The 19,762-nt window shown below is 44.4% G+C and overlaps 1 long non-coding RNA gene across 1 annotated transcript; it reads left to right on the top strand.

Annotated features, from left to right (window-relative positions):
- The first annotated feature begins 600 nt into the window (after positions 1 to 600).
- LOC125376039 lies at positions 601 to 8,773 on the top strand. The gene is made up of 2 exons (XR_007218924.1): positions 601 to 647; positions 8,630 to 8,773. It is a non-coding gene; the product is annotated as an uncharacterized LOC125376039 (long non-coding RNA).
- Positions 8,774 to 19,762: the final 10,989 nt, after the last annotated feature.

Raw genomic sequence — 19,762 nt, 5'->3', positions numbered from 1 at the left:
TGTGCCACAGCTCTACCTCTACAGTTCTGTCCATTGTACATGTGCCCCGTGTGCCACAGCTCTTCCTCTACAGTTCTGTCCATTGTACATGTGCCCCGTGTGCCACAGCTCTACCTCTACAGTTCTGTCCATTGTACATGTGCCCCGTGTGCCACAGCTCTACCTCTACAGTTCTGTCCATTGTACATGTGCCCCGTGTACCGCAGCTCTACCTCTACAGCTCTGTCCATTGTACATGTGCCCCGTGTGCTACAGCTCTACCTCTACAGCTTTGTCCATTGTACATGTGCCCCGTGTGCTACAGCTCTACCTCTACAGCTTTGTCCATTGTACATGTGCCCCGTGTGCTACAGCTCTACCACTACAGTTCTGTCCATTGTACATGTACCCCGTGTGCCACAGCTCTACCTCTACAGCTTTGTCCATTGTACATGTGCCCCGTGTGCCACAGCTCTACCTCTGCAGTTCTGTCCATTGTACATGTGCCCCGTGTACCACAGCTCTACCTCTACAGCTTTGTCCATTGTACATGTGCCCCGTGTGCTACAGCTCTACCACTACAGTTCTGTCCATTGTACATGCGCCCCGTGTGCAACAGCTCTACCTCTACAGCTTTGTCCATTGTACATGTGCCCCGTGTGCCACAGGTCTACCTCTACAGTTCTGTCCATTGTACATGTGCCCGGTGTGCCACAGCTCTTCCTCTACAGTTCTGTCCATTGTACATGTGCCCCGTGTGCCACAGCTCTACCTCTACAGCTTTGTCCATTGTACATGTGCCCCGTGTGCCACAGCTCTACCTCTACAGTTCTGTCCATTGTACATGTGCCCCGTGTGCCACAGCTCTACCTCTACAGTTCTGTCCATTGTACATGTGCCCCGTGTGCCACAGCTCTACCTCTACAGTTCTGTCCATTGTACATGTGCCCCGTGTGCTACAGCTCTACCACTACAGTTCTGTCCATTGTACATGTACCCCGTGTGCCACAGCTCTACCTCTACAGCTTTGTCCATTGTACATGTGCCCCGTGTGCCACAGCTCTACCTCTGCAGTTCTCTCCATTGTACATGTGCCCCGTGTACTACAGCTCTACCTCTACAGCTCTGTCAATTGTACATGTGCCCCGTGTGCCACAGCTCTACCTCTACAGCTTTCTCAATTGTACATGTGCCCCGTGTACCACAGCTCTACTTCTACAGCTTTGTCCATTGTACGTGTGCCCCGTGTGCCACAGCTCTACCTCTACAGCTTTGTCCATTGTACATGTGCCCCGTGTACCACAGCTCTACCTCTACAGCTTTGTCCATTGTACATGTACCCGTGGGCTACAGCTCTACCTCTACAGCTTTGTCCATTGTACATGTGCCCCGTGTGCTACAGCTCTACCACTACAGTTCTGTCCATTGTACATGCGCCCCGTGTGCCACAGCTCTACCTCTACAGCTTTGTCCATTGTACATGTGCCCCGTGTGCCACAGCTCTACCTCTGCAGTTCTGTCCATTGTACATGTGCCCCGTATACCACAGCTCTACCTCTACAGCTCTGTCCATTGTACATGTGCCCCGTGTGCTACAGCTCTACCTCTGCAGTTCTGTCCATTTTACATGTGCCCCGTATACCACAGCTCTACCTCTACAGCTTTGTCCATTGTACATGTGCCCCGTGTGCCACAGCTCTACCTCTACAGCTCTGTCCATTGTACATGTGCCCCGTGTGCCACAGCTCTACCTCTACAGCTTTGTCCATTGTACATGTGCCCCGTGTACCACAGCTCTACTTCTACAGCTTTGTCCATTGTACATGTGCCCCGTGTGCCACAGCTCTACCTCTACAGTTCTGATCAAATTGTACATGTGCCCCATGTGCCACAGCTCTACCTCTACAGTTCTGTCCATTGTACATGTGCCCCGTGTACCACAGCTCTACCTCTACAGCTTTGTCCATTGTACATGTGCCCCGTGTGCTACAGCTCTACCACTACAGTTCTGTCCATTGTACATGTGCCCCGTATACCACAGCTCTACCTCTACAGCTTTGTCCATTGTACATGTGCCCCGTGTGCCACAGCTCTACCTCTACAGCTCTGTCCATTGTACATGTGCCCCGTGTGCCACAGCTCTACCTCTACAGCTTTGTCCATTGTACATGTGCCCCGTGTACCACAGCTCTACTTCTACAGCTTTGTCCATTGTACATGTGCCCCGTGTGCCACAGCTCTACCTCTACAGTTCTGTCCATTGTACATGTGCCCCATGTGCCACAGCTCTACCTCTAAAGTTCTGTCCATTGTACATGTGCCCCGTGTACCACAGCTCTACCTCTACAGCTTTGTCCATTGTACATGTGCCCCGTGTGCTACAGCTCTACCACTACAGTTCTGTCCATTGTACATGCGCCCCGTGTGCCACAGCTCTACCTCTACAGCTTTGTCCATTGTACATGTGCCCCGTGTGCCACAGGTCTACCTCTACAGTTGTGTCCATTGTACATGTGCCCCGTGTGCCACAGCTCTTCCTCTACAGTTCTGTCCATTGTACATGTGCCCCGTGTGCCACAGCTCTACCTCTACAGCTTTGTCCATTGTACATGTGCCCCGTGTGCCACAGCTCTACCTCTACAGCTTTGTCCATTGTACATGTGCCCCGTGTGCCACAGCTCTACCTCTACAGTTCTGTCCATTGTACATGTGCCCCGTGTGCCACAGCTCTACCTCTACAGTTCTGTCCATTGTACATGTGCCCCGTGTACCGCAGCTCTACCTCTACAGCTCTGTCCATTGTACATGTGCCCCGTGTGCTACAGCTCTACCTCTACAGCTTTGTCCATTGTACATGTGCCCCGTGTGCTACAGCTCTACCTCTACAGCTTTGTCCATTGTACATGTGCCCCGTGTGCTACAGCTCTACCACTACAGTTCTGTCCATTGTACATGTACCCCGTGTGCCACAGCTCTACCTCTACAGCTTTGTCCATTGTACATGTGCCCCGTGTGCCACAGCTCTACCTCTGCAGTTCTGTCCATTGTACATGTGCCCCGTGTACCACAGCTCTACCTCTACAGCTTTGTCCATTGTACATGTGCCCCGTGTGCTACAGCTCTACCACTACAGTTCTGTCCATTGTACATGCGCCCCGTGTGCCACAGCTCTACCTCTACAGCTTTGTCCATTGTACATGTGCCCCGTGTGCCACAGGTCTACCTCTACAGTTCTGTCCATTGTACATGTGCCCGGTGTGCCACAGCTCTTCCTCTACAGTTCTGTCCATTGTACATGTGCCCCGTGTGCCACAGCTCTACCTCTACAGCTTTGTCCATTGTACATGTGCCCCGTGTGCCACAGCTCTACCTCTACAGTTCTGTCCATTGTACATGTGCCCCGTGTGCCACAGCTCTACCTCTACAGTTCTGTCCATTGTACATGTGCCCCGTGTGCCACAGCTCTACCTCTACAGTTCTGTCCATTGTACATGTGCCCCGTGTGCTACAGCTCTACCACTACAGTTCTGTCCATTGTACATGTACCCCGTGTGCCACAGCTCCACCTCTACAGCTTTGTCCATTGTACATGTGCCCCGTGTGCCACAGCTCTACCTCTGCAGTTCTCTCCATTGTACATGTGCCCCGTGTACTACAGCTCTACCTCTACAGCTCTGTCAATTGTACATGTGCCCCGTGTGCCACAGCTCTACCTCTACAGCTTTCTCAATTGTACATGTGCCCCGTGTACCACAGCTCTACTTCTACAGCTTTGTCCATTGTACGTGTGCCCCGTGTGCCACAGCTCTACCTCTACAGTTCTGTCCATTGTACATGTGCCCCGTGTGCCACAGCTCTACCTCTACAGTTCTGTCCATTGTACATGTGCCCGTGTACCACAGCTCTACCTCTACAGCTTTGTCCATTGTACATGTGCCCCGTGTGCTACAGCTCTACCACTACAGTTCTGTCCATTGTACATGTGCCCCGTGTGCCACAGCTCTACCTCTACAGTTCTGTCCATTGTACATGTGCCCCGTGTACCACAGCTCTACCTCTACAGCTTTGTCCATTGTACATGTGCCCCGTGTACCACAGCTCTACCTCTACAGCTTTGTCCATTGTACATGTGCCCCGTGTGCCACAGCTCTACCTCTACAGTTCTGTCCATTGTACATGTGCCCCGTGTACCACAGCTCTACCTCTACAGCTTTGTCCATTGTACATGTGCCCCGTGTGCCACAGCTCTACCTCTACAGCTTTGTCCATTGTACATGCGCCCCGTGTGCCACAGCTCTACTTCTACAGCTTTGTCCATTGTACATGTGCCCCGTGTGCCACAGCTCTACCTCTACAGCTCTGTCAATTGTACATGTGCCCCGTGTGCCACAGCTCTACCTCTACAGCTTTGTCAATTGTACATGTGCCCCGTGTACCACAGCTCTACTTCTACAGCTTTGTCCATTGTACGTGTGCCCCGTGTGCCACAGCTCTACCTCTACAGTTCTGTCCATTGTACATGTGTCCCGTGTACCACAGCTCTACCTCTACAGCTTTGTCCATTGTACATGTGCCCCGTGTGCCACAGCTCTACCTCTACAGCTTTGTCCATTGTACATGCGCCCCGTGTGCCACAGCTCTACCTCTACAGCTTTGTCCATTGTACATGTGCCCCGTGTGTCACAGCTCTACCTCTACAGTTCTGTCCATTGTACATGTGCCCCGTGTGCCACAGCTCTTCCTCTACAGTTCTGTCCATTGTACATGTGCCCCGTGTGCTACAGATCTACCTCTACAGTTCTGTCCATTGTACATGTGCCCCGTCTGCCACAGCTCTACTTCTACAGCTTTGTCCATTGTACATGTGCCCCGTGTGCTACAGCTCTACCACTACAGTTCTGTCCATTGTACATGTGCCCCGTGTGCTACAGCTCTACCTCTACAGTTCTGTCCATTGTACATGTGCCCGTGTACCACAGCTCTACCTCTACAGCTTTGTCCATTGTACATGTGCCCCGTGTACCACAGCTCTACCTCTACAGCTTTGTCCATTGTACATGTGCCCCGTGTGCCACAGCTCTACCTCTACAGTTCTGTCCATTGTACATGTGCCCCGTGTACCACAGCTCTACCTCTACAGCTTTGTCCATTGTACATGTGCCCCGTGTGCCACAGCTCTACCTCTACAGCTTTGTCCATTGTACATGCGCCCCGTGTGCCACAGCTCTACCTCTACAGCTTTGTCCATTGTACATGTGCCCCGTGTGTCACAGCTCTACCTCTACAGTTCTGTCCATTGTACATGTGCCCCGTGTGCCACAGCTCTTCCTCTACAGTTCTGTCCATTGTACATGTGCCCCGTGTGCTACAGATCTACCTCTACAGTTCTGTCCATTGTACATGTGCCCCGTCTGCCACAGCTCTACTTCTACAGCTCTGTCCATTGTACATGTGCCCCGTGTGCCACAGCTCTACCTCTACAGTTCTGTCCATTGTACATGTGCCCCGTGTGCCATAGCTCTACCTCTACAGTTCTGTCCATTGTACATGTGCCCCGTGTACCACAGCTCTACCTCTACAGCTCTGTCCATTGTACATGCGCCCCGTGTGCTACAGCTCTACCTCTACAGCTTTGTTCATTGTACATGTGCCCCGTGTGCCACAGCTCTACCTCTACAGCTTTGTCCATTGTACATGTGCCCCGTGTGCTACAGCTCTACCTCTACAGCTTTGTTCATTGTACATGTGCCCCGTGTGCTACAGCTCTACCACTACAGTTCTGTCCATTGTACATGTACCCCGTGTGCCACAGCTCTACCTCTACAGCTTTGTCCATTGTACATGTGCCCCGTGTGCTACAGCTCTACCACTACAGTTCTGTCCATTGTACATGCGCCCCGTGTGCCACAGCTCTACCTCTACAGCTTTGTCCATTGTACATGTGCCCCGTGTGCCACAGCTCTACCTCTACAGTTCTGTCCATTGTACATGTGCCCCGTGTACCACAGCTCTACCTCTACACCTTTGTCTATTGTACATGTGCCCCGTGTACCACAGCTCTACCTCTACAGCTCTGTCCATTGTACATGTGCCCCGTGTGCCACAGCTCTACCTCTACAGATTTGTCCATCGTACATGTGCCCCGTGTGCCACGGCTCTACCTCTACAGCTTTGCCCATTGTACATGTGCCCCGTGTGCCACAGCTCTACCTCTACAGCTTTGTCCATTGTACATGTGCCCCGTGTGCCACAGCTCTACCAGTACTTAGGTCTTAACTCAAACGTTGAAGCTAAATAATTTATAACTTGTTTAAATCAGTTGCTATCTGCTTTCGATTGTACATATCCTACCACATGTGTTTTCCTTTATACGGCGGTGGTAAAGGGGCGACAGGGAGAACTGAGTAATTTATCAGACACTGTTTTCGAAAAAATACTTAAAAAATTGCATGAAATAATATATTTCGCATAACATATATTTTATATTTTCACGTGACAATATTAGACTCTCCCCACTTCACTCGATGAGATAAAAGTGGTATTTGAGAAAACACATTAAATATCCTCTTTTTATGCTTAATTCGGCTGATTTACACTCCACGTGCTATTTACTGTCCTGTTTAAGTTAGACGTATTTCACCCCCTTTACTATTATATTATTGAATGCTGCCACTCCACTTTACTGTTAAATCAACAATATTAATATTTTGCGGACCGTATCTTGCGTCGCTTGAAGTCACATTTGACAGACGCTTCTGGAAGTGTCTGGCCGCGTATCGAACATTCCATGTGCACGACAAATAACACAAACAATAGAGGAATCTAAACACAAAGGTACAAAGGGCCCGCGGACCGAAGATTCTAGATACACCCACGGAGGAGCATCTTGTCTCAGTTTTAATCTGACAAATAACCACCACAGACATCAGAATGAATTCAGAACACTTGTCCACTTTGAGCCAAAAGGAATACTGGAGATCCTTTTCCCTCATACAGATGTAGACTCGACAGGCGCCTAATCAACTTCGAACATGTACATGCAGCCAAATTGCTGGTGACAACAACGTAAAGGACGATTTATAAGTGTCGTAAAAGGTCACAAAATCATTGTGATTGCATTTTCCTGGAATGAGAGCAAACGCCATAAATTATGAACGTTCAAATATGAGTGAAATAAAAGCACTAGTTGATATGTATATACAAGGTTACAGAAGTAATAAGCCAGGTTTTTATGTTATCCACGACAAAGGTAAAATAAAATGAAGAATTGTGATTTTAGTATTATCTAAACATACGTGTCAATACAAATAATAGATAGGTAAGAACGAAAAACCTAAACAAAGGAAAATTCAAGCGCAAATAGAAGTTATATCAAAGCTCTTACGTATTAATATCAAAGACTGGTACCAAAACATTCACAGTCAGTCAGTGAGTTTGATTTTACGCCGCGTTTAGCAATATTCCAGCAACATCACGGCGGGGGACACCAGAAATGGGCTTCACACAGTGTACCCATGTCGGGAATCGAACCCGGGTCTTCGGCGTGACGAGCAAACGCTTTAACCACCAGGCAACCCGACCGCCCCTAAAACTTTCACAAAACAGCCCAAGCGAAAGAAGTATATTCTGTGTTTTAAAACAAAGTCACTATCGACTATCTACCATGAATTGGAAATTACTCGATTCTGATTGGTTAACCAGAAGCTATTAAATCACAATATACCCCCTCTGCTTGAAACAGCTGGTTCGACGGTCGCATCACCGCGGAAGCAAATATTTATAGAATAGTACTTTTTCCAGTCATTGTCGGTAAACATATTTGAATAATTTTATCTACAATGAAAGGTTACGAAATGCAAGGTTTTAGTTACTACAATATTCAAAGGATGTGTGGCAATACATTTCGTACAGAAAACACGATGGAAATCTACAAGGATAAAGTATTTTACGTTTTGGGAGCAACAGAGAGCTTGAAATTTGGCGCTTTTCTATGGATGACTGTCACGTCATATCCGTTGCGTCACAATGAGCAACATGGCGTGATACTGGTGACGTTCGGTGTAGAAGCTTGCAAAGCTTACTTAGTGTTCTTCTGGGATGCCCACCTGAATGTCTGTCATATGTTCGAGTGAAGTATCACGGTGTAAACACACAGCTTCAGTCCGTAATTCAGATCGACAACCCACTCAAAACACTGGACTCAACCCATGTCGTTTCACGCAATATATTTGCTGACTCCAAAGAGTTTGCGTTATTTAGTCATGGTGGAATGGAGATAAACATACTGTGTTTTCAATGTAGAGCTAGGTTACCTGTAGATTTAACCGCGCTAAACTTAACATTTTGAACCTAAATTCAATTTAGCGCGGTTACATCTACAGTTAACCTATATCTACATTGAAAACACAGTGTGTTTATCTCCTAATCATCACCAGGTGGTAGAAAGGGAATAATCTGCCTTTAATTGGTAGCCAACCAATGGTTCATTTTAGTGTCTTTTTGGCGCCAGCAAGTATGGAACATTCCTTCTACTGTTTGTATGCAAGATTGACCAGGTGGCTAATGGGAGCGGGTGTCTTATTCATTCTTCATACGAGAGAAATAGTATTGTACATATGCGAATACCGACCTGCTGCCCCGTGTGCCACAGCTCTACCTCTACAGCTCTGTCCATTGTACATGTGCCCCGTGTGCCACAGCTCTACCTCTACAGCTCTGTCCATTGTACATGTGCCCCGTGTGCCACAGCTCTACCTCTACAGCTTTGTCCATTGTACATGTGCCCCGTGTGCCACAGCTCTACCTCTACAGCTCTGTCCATTGTACATGTGCCCCGTGTGCCACAGCTCTACCTCTACAGCTTTGTCCATTGTACATGTGCCCCGTGTGCCACAGCTCTACCTCTACAGCTTTATCCATTGTACATGTGCCCCGTGTGCCACAGCTCTACCTCTACAGCTCTGTCCATTGTACATGTGCCCCGTGTGCCACAGCTCTAGCTCTACAGCTATGTCCATTGTACATGTGCCCCTTGTGCCACAGCTCTACCTCTACAGCTTTGTCCATTGTACATGTGCCCCGTGTGCCACAGCTCTACCACTACAGCTCTGTCCATTGTACATGTGTATATTCCGTACTTGTATACATAAAAAAAGCTTTGGAGTAATGGTGGTATTTTCATCCTACAGTTTATTTTCCCTTTGCGGTATATACCACACACTATGCTTTTGTTCTTAGGTCTTAACTCAAACGTTGAAGCTAAATAATTTATAACTTGTTTAAATCAGTTGCTATCTGCTTTCGATTGTACATATCCTACCACATGTGTTTTCAAACCATGACCTGTGAAACTATCAAACCTGGTATGCCTGGTATTAAAAAGTTTCCCAAGGGGTGAGAACTTACATTGATGTATGTAGGGTAAGGGTTAGCTGGGTTTACGAGTGGAAATCTTTCAATCATCCCTGCCGCCTATATTTGATGCACCTATACTTGTTCCATATACAATTAATATGTTATTAACGACACTTAACAGCTTAAAATCCTCACTGATACATTGTTGGAACCTGTTACTCAATTGTGACAATGTTTACGTGTATGAGTATTTACTTATATAACTTTGTTGTCCATGTTAACTGTCCATCGACAGTGACGTTATTTTGTAAATAAAAGCTTCAACAGACAGCGCAAGACCTTGATGGAATTGTTTGGGAACCCCCACCGTTACTCCCGTTGAATATGTAAACCACCCTTCTGTCCTTCATTGAAACTATGACTGCGGTATATTTACAAATGGCAAGTAACAAACTATGCCCACAAAAACAAGCTCATAGTCTTTACAAATGACGTGAAATATGGAGCTACATGTATATATGTATTCCAGATCGTATATCTGGCGTTGTCATTGACAAAGGGAGCAGGATTAGAATATGCAACAAACAGTCATCGAATATTGGGGTACCCATATTTTCAGCAAAGCAAACAAATACGCTAAAAAAACTGTTGCATGCTCTGAGGGGTTGTACTTGCATCTACAAAGTCCTGATAAATACAGGTTTAGTTTGGGAAGAGTACATTCATGAACAAACCTCTGCCTATTATTAACAACGCTGGGAGGGTCTTTAGCAGCCAGATGACATCAAGTATCTGAAAGACTTCTTTACAGATGGTCACACATTCAATTATACCTGGATGCCTGGACTGACCCAGGAGAGAACAAAGTAACAACTGAACGTTCAAATGTGAGTGTTTCAAAACACGAGTTGATGTGTAGATACAAGGTTACAGAAGTAAATATGCCAGGTTTTTATGCTTAATACGGCTGATTCACACTCCACGTGCTATTTATTGTCCTGTTTAAGTTGGACGTATTTCATCCCCTTTACTATTATATTATTGAATGCAGCCACTCTACTTTACTGTTAAATCAACAATATCAATATCTTGCAGACCGTATCTTGCGTCGCTTGATGTCACATTTTACAGACGCTTCTGGAAGTGTCTGGCCGCGTATCGAACTTTCCATGTGCTCGACAAATCACACAAACATGAGCGGAGTAAGGAATCTAAACACGAAGGTACAAAGGGGCCGCGGACCGAAGTTTCTAGATACACCCAAGGAGTAGCATCTTGTCTCAGTTTTAATCTGACAAATAACCATCACAGACATCAGAATGAATTCAGAACACATGTCCACTTTGAGTCAAAAGGAATACTGGAGATCCTTGTCCCTCATACAGATGTAGACTCGACAGGCGCTTTATCAGTTTCCAACATGTGCATGCAGCCAAATTGCTCGTGACAACAACGTACAGGACGATTTACAAGTGTCGTAAAAGGTCACAAAATCATTGTGATTGCATTTTCCTGGAATGAGAGCGAACGCCACAAACTATAAATGTTCAAATATGAGTTTAATAAAAACACCAGTTGATGTGTATATACAAGGTTACAGAAGTAATAAGCCAGGTTTGTATGTTATCCACGACGAAAGTAAAATAAAATGAAGAATTGTGATCTTAGTATTATCTAAACATACGAGTCAATACAAATAATAGATAGGTAAGAACGAAAAACCTAAACAAAGAAAAATTCAAGCGCAAATAGAAGTTATATGAAAGCTCTTACGGATTAGTATCAAAGACTGGTACGAAAACATTCACAGTCAGTCAGTGAGTTTGATTTTACGCTGCGTTTAGCAATATTCAAGCAACATCACGGCGGGGGACACCAGAAATGGGCTTCACACAGTGTACCCATGTTGTCGAACCCGGGTCTTCGGCGTGACGAGCAAACGCTTTAACCACGAGGCAACCCGACCGCCCCTAAAACTTTCACAAAACAGCCCAAACGAAAGAAGAATATTCTGTGTTTTAAAACAAAGTCACTATCGATTATTATTAAAACAAATGAAATCAAAAATGCATAGTAAAACAATCAACCGACTCAACTCAATAAGAAAAAACAAATACCATTACATACTCTCCAAACAAAGTAGGGGATGTTCTAAATTACCTACCAATGATATGAGGCATTTTACACGTGCGATAGAGCCAAGATGAAGACGGACATACCACAGGGGGTGTAATAACCAGACCCGCATTACAGCCCCTGCCGGGCTGATACCACTTGTCAATGCCTTTTTTAAAGGGCGATCGATATCAGCCAGGGTGGTAAGAAATTAGAGTTACGTCCCTTAGCATGTCGTCTGCTCGTCTGCTCAGCTAGCTTTCCCGGGACAATGACTTCCAAACAAGGTGAAAATGTTTTGTGTTTACTTGCAAATAGATACATTTTACAATTTTATGTCATGGCATGTAATAACAAGACTACCCCCAACTGAACCCGAGCCCCCCACATCAGCCCCTGGGTCGAAAGCCAGAGGTCTGATAATGGGGTCGCGGGTTGATATGGGTTATGACATAACCAACATGTTCTGCTGCGCTATTTCTGCCAGTTCCATGCGAAATCTAGAAGTAATCGTAGGAAATGAGAGCAGATGTTCTGAAAAAGATGTTCTATCTTTACATTATTGTACCAGTACTGTAATGGAGACTGAAGAGTCAATACTTCCACCGAACATGAACACGTCATATACCGATGGATAGCCTTTAAAGATTAAAATTGAACATTTGCGAATATATGCCACAATAAAAGTTAGTGATGTGAAAGTAAGAATGGAAAGATATAATCTGCTGACATAAGACCTATAGTGTAAGTAGCCTCGGAGAACCTTGCAACACAAGCACTTACCTTTGCAGGATCTGGACGGCATCTTGGTCTTGTATGTAGACCGTTTCGAAGTCACCTAATCCATTGGTCGTCGTTTTGCTGAGGAATCTTGTCACAGCAATCATTTCAAACATGATACGTTCATTTGGCAGAGCGTCAAGAACAGCCTTCATAGTTCGGCGTTCCTGAAGATATATTTGATGCTAAAATTTGTTTTTATTCTTCAATCAACTTAAACTGTATTCTTTCTGCTTCCAATAAGAATCTACCTAGGAATACGTGTGTTTTACCATTGAGAGTGGCAGGATATCGACTTTATCACATAGTGTTACAACAGTGAGAGTGGCTTGATATCGACTTTATCACATAGTCGTTTACCATTGAGAGTGGCAGGATATCGACTTTATCACATAGTGTTACAACAGTGAGAGTAGCTGGATATCGACTTTATCACATATTGTTAAAGCAGTGAGAGTGGCGTGATATCGACTTTATCACATATTGTTAAAGCAGTGAGAGTGGCGGGATATCGACTTTATCACATAGTGTTAAAGCAGTGAGAGTGGCGTGATATCGACGTTTATCACATAGTGTTACAGCAGTGAGAGTGGCGGGATATCGACCTTATCACATAGTGTCACAGCAGTGAGAGTGGCGGGATATCGACTTTATCACACAGTGTTAAGGCAGTAAGAGTGGCTGGATATCGACTTTATCACATAGTGTTACAACAGTGAGAGGGGCGGGATATCGACTTGATTTCATTGTTATAACAGTAGCTGGATATCGACTTTATCACAGTGTTAAAGCAGTGAGAGTGGCGTAATATCGACTTGATCACAAAGTATTTTACCAGTGAGAGTGGCGGGATGTCGGCTTTATCACATAGTGTTAAAGCAGTGAGAGTGGCGTGATATCGACTTTATCACAAAGTATTTTACCAGTGAGAGTGGCGGGATGTCGGCTTTATCACACAGTGTTAAAGCAGTGAGAGTGGCGTTATATCGACTTTATCACAAAGTATTGTACCAGTGAGAGTGGCGGGATGTCGACTTTATCACATAGTGTTACAGCAGTGAGAGTGGCGGGATATCGACTTGATCACATAGTGTTACAGCAGTGAGAGTGGCGGGAAATCGACTTGATCACATAGTGTTACAGCAGTGAGAGTGGCGGGATATCGACTTTATCACATAGTTATAACAGTAGCTGGATATCGACTTTATCACACAGTGTTAAAGCAGTGAGAGTGGCGTGATATCGACTTTGTCAAATACTGTTATAGCAGGATATCACATAGCGTTGTAGCGATGAGAGTGAGAGGGTTTCCACTCTATCAGATATAACCGCAAGATTTGCAGGATATCGGCGTAATCAGACCTCGTTGTGCCAGTAGGAATTAGATGATATTTGGTGTTAAAGTATAGCCACCTTATCAGCTGTTTTCTATCTGAACAGCCATATACTCTACAACAACGCTCACATTTCTTTAACCAAACCTCGGCTGCTAATGAGTCTCTTCCATCATAATGAGCCATGGGTAATATTGTAAGGAAACTGTTTTTGTGATTGTCTGAGCTGGGTTCCTATTTACTGAGTAACTGGAATGTGTACTGGAACCGGTGTAATGCTAGATTGGTTTGCTGGTGGGGGAGGGCAGCCGCCACACAGTCAACTCACAACCTCTGCCGGCACCCTCACAGTAGACTAACATTTAGTCTCTGAAATCTTATATCATACAAAATCCGTCTTGACTCTAAAAATAAAAAAAACAATTCCCTATGCTGATTTAGAGCTTGCTTGAGCTGGCTAGACTTGCTTTTGTATGTGTTTCTAGATTTATTTATTTTCATAAAATAAATATATTCCACGGTCATGGCGCAGGACTACCCTCACGAGTTCTGTGTTGTTTGTGCAATCACCATGTCTGTGATGTCAATCGTAGCTCACAGGTGATATCTTACCCGCATCAATCCATCACGTGTCCAAGGTGTTTTGAACGATGGTAATTAACAGTAATTTGAAGGTCATTTGCGTTCTGGTTTAGTTGCCGACATCTGGATTGACGTTCCTTTACCTGAACGACATATACCCTCGTTCTTTGATTCTGGCGATTTGAGATGTGCGAGAGGAACAATGTCAGTATTCGAAGGCCCTTTCGACATTTACCGTAGTTCCCCCAGCAATCACAAGAGGGTGTCCCTTGTCAACAGCTTTGTGGTTCTGATCCAACCCTTCTATTTGTCATTAAATAAGAGACGTCAGCAACAAATCGTCAATCTCTGTCTAAACTCTGGTGCTGAGATCAGTTTCTGGTTCGAAAGGTAGTGACAACAAGACGAGAGCAAGGTGCCTGGCTAGCTCTCATGCTATTTCCCTGCCGTAGTACCCTCATCATGTTTTGTGGTATTCCCGTTGGCCCGAGTCCCCCTTTGGCCCTCACCTAAAAGCGCTGTATACCAACTCACAATATCGCCAATCCGTATTGTAATTCGTAATACATTCCCTCTTAATTACATGGGTTATTGATACAACTTCATAAATTATATAAATAAATATTCTAACCTTATATAAATGAGAAATTTGTCAATGGTACGTTCATACAAAAAACGCATTTAGGGGCACAATCATGATGGTTGGGTAAGTTGTCCGGTATTCGATCATTCAACAATGCATTTATTAAACCGTTGAGGGTCAGTCATAGTGGCATACAACCGAAAACTCTTGACATCATACCTATTAACCTTTCTTTCTATTCTTTTGATAGCCGTTGCAGGGCCGGGTTTTTTTACACTAATTTGTTAGTATGGTTAAACGTTGTGATACATTCCGAATGCGTAACACGAACAGGGGGCTGACGGGAATTAGATCATGGCAACCCATGATGTCTGGATGGAATAAAGGTGTCCACATTAACAGACGACTTGAGATGATTTGTCCTTTCCTGGTGGTCAGGAAACTGATTTGGTTGCCACAGGTAACAGCTACGTTACTTTTATACCCTAATTGTCCAAATAACATCGTGTTGCACGTGCATCAAACTTTCACGGTTGAGGTCATTTTGCACGAGATCACGTGACCAGATTGTGGCTTTCAGATCGAAGCATTCGTTTCGGTGATTAGTTACAACATTTTGATTTGAATTAAGACAAACTTCATAAAGTTTCCTTTCCTGAATTGTAGACCCGTGAAGAAAAGGTCTTCAGCAACCCATGTTTGCGGTAAAAGGCGACTATGGGATCGGGTGGTCAGGCTCGCTGACTTGGTTTGATGCATATGCCATCGATCCCAATTGCGTGGATCGATTTTCATGATGTCAGTCACTGGATTGTCTGTTCAGACTCGATTATTTACAGACCGCCGTCATATAGTTGGAATAATTTATTGCTGAATGTGGCATTAAACAACAAACAAACAAACAAACAAACAAACACATCTTATTCACCAAGGAAATATGTGTATAATCCTGAAAGTAAGAGCGATTTTCCTTGAAATCGTGAGTTTTTAACACGATGGTAGCCCTTATTTGTAAGTTTAAGGTCTAGTTTATATGTATTATTGCTAAAATGTATGCAACAAATATGGGTCATGCGATTTTTATTCAATCAAAGACTTCTGCTCATATCTAACGTGTTTCTGTCTCAACCTTTCCGTTAGCTTTGCTTCGCGCTGTGTACTGATGTACTGTAAACGCGTCAGCGCATTTCAAACGCAATACCAACGTTACTGTTGATGCTTACTTCACCTCAGCACATGTCGCTTGACGGGTAACACAAAGCTCATCACAGCGATAGCCCTTTTGTGGGTCCCTTTATAATATGATATCTGGAGGCTAAAGAATGTGTCACGCGCTGGGAAGGAGCTTGCATGTAACTGTTGCTTATTGCTGCATGGAGCTATGAATGACGACCAATGAAAAGGTCGAACGTTTCCGGAGAAAAGGGTATTCCCCTATGTGAATAGCGTGGATGAACGAGGAAGGGAGAAGTGGGAAGCAATCGTTAGAAGTTATACGAATTAATTTGAAGTTAAACTGTCAGTGCTGGGCGCTGGTGAGTATGACGTCAGTTTGCTTCATTACTGTTGATCCTTCAAGGGGATATTCTTCTATATCCCCCAAATCCTAGGCTTAAGCACTAATCAAAACAGGCGGCAGGGCTAGTTTCACTTTCAGTTTGGAGACAGGTGTGGTTATTTACCTTTGTCTAATTGAACGACCAATTAAGACCACCGCACAACATCAGAAACCATATAATGGTCTCTGACAACATACACATTCGAACTGAATAATTTCAACAATAACTCCACAAATTAAAGTTACAAAGTTACAAAAAGTTACAAAGTTACAAAGTTACAAAGTTTACACAACAGCCGCGTACAACAAAATCTTCGCATTTTTCAGCTAGATATTTTTGGATCATGGTCTACAAGCAGAAAATCTGGTCCACAGTTAAATAATCTGTCTGGCTTGGATTTCAGATAATGTGTTATTTTTATCAAACCACATCGCTATAGTCTTTTCTTCCATACAAGACAGAGTATTTCACAAAATGAGTCTATGATATTCTTCTATAATTATTAGGCGCTTGAATATTTCCTTCCTTATGTAGTGGACAAATAATATTGCTTTCCCACTGGGGAAGGAATGTTCCACGTGAAACAATTTATTAAACAGTTTTGTTTGAGTTTGACTTACACTACCGTTCAATTGATATAGTCATGGTGATTTTATGACTACTTCTTCCACTTTTTATTATTTTCCGATTTCACCTAAGGTCCTTTCTTACGTTTTTAATAGAGACTGTTCTTTTCAGGTCAAAATTCTCTTTTGTTCCCAGAAAGACAGCTTCTTCAAATAATTTCATGACCTCCTAAAGCATCAAAGTTGGTATTGGTAGCTCTACAAGCCCTCAAGGTCTTCTGTTTTAGACACACTCGTGCTTTGTGATGTGTTAAATGTTGGGTAGCCATGTCATTACCATAATGATTGAAAGAGTCACATAAACCAATAAACTCATAATTGGCACATCATTGGTTAAGATCTGAAACCAATGAACTAATGAAATCCAAGGTTTTTAGATTTCTTTAATATTCCAAAATAATATTTTGCAATGAAACAAGCCCTGACCAATACATTACATATTTTTGCCTGTGTTTACGTCCTCAGTGTCAGAGTTTGATGATCGGATAGGAGTTGTCTCCCCTGAAGAGTGTTCATCATATATAAACAAGGTTGAATCAGCTGCTTTGTCAATTTGTTGTCCTCTCAGCTGCTCCCGGGCGATCATTTACACATATCACAGTGTCTGATTTCCGATCACATAAATAAACAACCAGTGAATAGCTCCTTGTGTCTTATCCTTGGTTGACCCCCCATTTTAGCGCTTCTGAGAAAACGGTAGACAGGGGATGTCGTTCACACTTTTTGTTGTTGTATCTTCAGTCACACAATAGTCTTCTCCTTGCAGTGTAGACTTAGCTGTTTGTAATACATTTTTACAGTCCTGAGTTACAACAAAGTTCACTATTATTAACAAATGTAAATTTTGGGATAACAGAGGCGGTCTCCACGAAATGAAAGTCCAACAACTGGTAGTCTAGATTACATACTTTGTGTACTTCTCTGACAAGTGAACGCCTCCCTGGTCTAGTGGTAGATGATCTGCCTGGAGAGGCGAAGGTCCGGGGTTCATTCCCCAGCCGTGTTATACCAAAAGATTTTTAAGAGGGTACTTGTTGCCCCCATTTGTGGTCTTTCTGTGTAGCAAAAACATTTTGAATTAGAGATCATTCTGGTTTGGGGCCCAAATACTGCAGTCTTCCCATAGGTCTTCGCAGAACAATTGGCAGATTGTGAATGTGCAAATGATTAATGTTTCCCGGTCAAATAGTTTCCGGAGTAAAGAAAATTCATATGGGAAAATATTCCAGTGTTAGTAAGATACAGGCTGTGGAAGTTATATCCTCTGGAAAGAATCTCTAGGGGGAATATATATCCTATTACACATGTTTCATACACCCCCATCAAATAATAGCTAATTCCTCTTCATCATTCAGAGTTTCTCAGTTGGGATGGAGAGGAAAAGGAAGAGCAGTGATAATGATGGACAACCTGAAACAAAGCAAACCAGATCAGAAACCACAAGGACATCAAATGTTTCTTCAGGTGTGTATATGTACAGTTATAGATCATACATGATCATATGAATGCACAGTTCCACAGTTGCAGGACTCTGTTAAACCAGAGTTGATTCTAAGTATACTTGCTACCTTTTCACATTGTTATAGTTTGCTTAAAGGCAAAGTTCTTAATTACCGACGACCATGCCTTCCACTCTTTTGTGTCGCTCCGGTAATGTTGCAAATTTCCCTTCATCCCTTTCCTGTAATAACTATAAAAGCTAAGTGAGCAAATCACATAGAGAAGAGTCAATAATTTTCATCTGCAACATTTAATTATTCCGAAATTGTGACATGGCCCCAACTTTTATTGTGTGGAAAAACTGTTAAAATGCGAAATTTGTCACAGATACTAGAAAACTATAAACGATTTTACTCCAAAGGTCGACAGTCTGTTGAAATGGACACTGCAGAGATCAGTGAGACGGGCGATCTGATGGAGGGGATCATATCCGAAGGAAGTCAGAGGGAGCATGCCAGCGACTCAACAGAGAGTTCTAGTTCAGAATCAGAGTTGGAGAGGAAAAAGGAACGTCTCCTCGCAGAAGAGAAGCACCTGACTAGATCCCACAGAAAACAACAACTCCGGGCTGAAATCAATGAGCTAAAAACTTCAGTAGAGGATAAAAAGATCAAGAAACAGGCAAGTGTAAAACCCAGGTTCCTGACGGAAATAGTTTCAACTAAAGAGGTTAACCCAGACAGTCTAAATAATAGTGAACATAGGTAGCACACACACACACACACACACACACACACACACACACACACACACACCAGCACACACAAGCACACATGCATGCACCCCACACACCCCAGCACACATGCATGCACCCCCACACACCCCAGCACACATGCATGCACCTCCTCCCTACACACACAAACACACACACCAGCACACACACAAGCACACATGCATGCACCTACACACACCCCAACACACATGCATGCACCTCCTCCCTACACACACAAACCCACACACCAGCACACACACAAGCACACATGCATGCACCCACACACACCCCAGCACACATGCATGCACCTCCTCCCTACACACACAAACCAACACACCAGCACACACACAAGCACACATGCATGCACCCCCACACACCCCAGCACACATGCATGCACCTCCTCCCTACACACACAAACCCACACACCAGCACACACACAAGCACATATGCATGCACCTACACACACCCCAACACACATGCATGCACCTCCTCCCTACACACACAAACCCACACACTAGCACACACACAAGCACACATGCATGCACCTACACACACCCGAACACATGCATGCACCCCAGCATATACAGAAACGCACACACGGACACACACACACACACACAAAACACACGGACACACAC

This window comes from Haliotis rufescens, unplaced genomic scaffold, assembly GCF_023055435.1.
Source record: "Haliotis rufescens isolate VD_foot unplaced genomic scaffold, xgHalRufe1.0.p SCAF_7, whole genome shotgun sequence".
Classification (NCBI taxonomy): domain Eukaryota; kingdom Metazoa; phylum Mollusca; class Gastropoda; order Lepetellida; family Haliotidae; genus Haliotis; species Haliotis rufescens.
The sequence above is the reverse complement of the archived record's forward strand: the minus strand, read 5'-3'. Positions and strand labels throughout refer to the sequence as shown.